This window comes from Acyrthosiphon pisum, chromosome A2 (genome assembly GCF_005508785.2).
Source record: "Acyrthosiphon pisum isolate AL4f chromosome A2, pea_aphid_22Mar2018_4r6ur, whole genome shotgun sequence".
NCBI lineage: Eukaryota > Metazoa > Arthropoda > Insecta > Hemiptera > Aphididae > Acyrthosiphon > Acyrthosiphon pisum.
The window spans coordinates 29,173,497-29,175,689 of NC_042495.1; positions in this window are offsets into that span (position 1 = coordinate 29,173,497).

Here is a 2,193-nt window from a genome sequence, read left to right on the forward strand (position 1 = left end):
AAATTACAAGAAAATGAAATGCAAAACGAAATAGAAAACTCAATGTTAAATAATGCAATCTTTGTTAAGTTTTGTAAATATGAATACTATAATACTAATAATAATAATAATAAAATTATTAAAATCATGAATTATAATCTAAATAAAATTCCAATTAAAGGAAATATTTTAACTATCGACATGGTCACAGTATTTCTGGAAATGGAAAGCCTTATATTTCTAAAATACTAGAATCACCAACATGGCTTGAAATTTTTAAAGTAGCTAATAATTTAATAATTACAACTGGTACTTATTTTTACAAATATCTCCATGATATTTGTGTTGTTCAAGATTTAGGAAATATTAAAATATGTTGTCTTAGCATGGGAGGTACAGATTCTGATCACCAAATGCTTAGAATATAACTATATTATTGATTTAATTTTTAATAGAATTGTTCTATTAAAAATAAAAATAATATATTTAATTGCAAAATGTATTAAAAATTAATTTAAAAATTAAAGATATAATAAATAATAAAATAAGAGAAAATAAATTGCTGTTTTTTCATATTGATTTATAGGTCTAGACAGACCCGGAGAAAAGCCGGGACTGGTATTTAAATATTCAAAATTTATTTTATCATCTTGTTTTTTAAAACCTAAAATAGTAGCTACATCTTTACCTTTGAACCAAGGATTATTTTTCTGATCTATATATGTTTTTACTTTCCGATTGCTCTATTAAAAAATGATCAATATTTAACACGCGCCCTATTTGGGGACGTGTTATTAAAATCCAAAAATCTTTGAAAACGATTTTACACTATAATACTATGAAGAGGACTTAAAAAGAATTAAAATCAAAAATGTTTAATGTAAAAATGAACATTCTAACATAAATAGCAACAGAGTTATACTTAAATGAAAAATATGAAGCGGAGGGTAGGTAAACTTTTAATATGTAGTGTAGATAAGTATATAAAACATATCTGTGTTGTTCCGACTTGATAATATCAAATATTAAATTAAATATAGGACTTTTAATATTTAACGAGGTCAAATTATACGACCGTGTTAATAATAATTTAAATCAACAAAAAATGGAAAAAATTTGCAAAATAACTGGGTCGTACAGACATCCAGAACGGTGGCCACCTCTCACACTTTTTTTATTTTTTTTTTTATTTTTTTTTAACTGGATGACTGTACAACAAAAATATTTTTTTTTTTCCTAAGCATTGCAGTTTGATAGGTGCCATGGTTTATTTATAGAATCTAAAGGTCAGAAGGGATTCATAGACGTCAGTCTTTGGAGACTGTGGCAGATAGAAATCAAGGTGATAACATAGGCCGCACCACGTGACAACTTACATTCGCATGCAAATCACCAATCGTCCGAAGAGCTACAATTACCGGCTTTATGATAACCCAACCAATTTTAAATCCTACTACTAGAGCAAACACAGTAGAATCAAATCATGTATGTAAGAGCGCAGCGTTACACCCCTCCAGACAGATTCGAACCTAGAATGTTCACGCTCAAAACACACGCCTTAACCCATCGCGCCACAATGCTTAGGCATGTAATGTATGTTATTTAACACTATTTAAATAGCATTAAGCTAGTATAATTATATCACACTGTATACTATAATTTATAATACTTCGTAAGTATTATATTCACACTGTATAGTAGTCATTAGATAACATTCTACAGCAGAATGTTAACAAATAATCAGTCTAGCTACATATTATTATTAGGTATTTTAAAAACTTCGATAATATTCTATCTAATTCTGACCTAATATTTTTATTCATCAGAAAAATGTATGTAGTTTTTCCGTTTTTCATAGTAATTTTAATACTTCGATTATTATCATCATCAGTATTGTTTTCACTATTCTCCACACTATCACTGTCGCTATCAGTGTCATTATCGCTATCACATTGTTGTCATTTGTATTCATTAAGGATCTGTAATATTTTATGTTGTTGTTCAACCAACATTTAAAACCAGTGTGAAGTTAGCAATTAACCTAGCCATTGATAAGGAATTTCCCATATTGGCCATTACCGATTTGTACGATGAGTTGCATATGGTATGCCCCTCATCCAAGTTATAACCACTTATATAAATCTTAATAAAAACCATAATAAAACTTAAGCCCTAGCACACGCCACGTAGATGGCGTTGTATATTATATTAAAT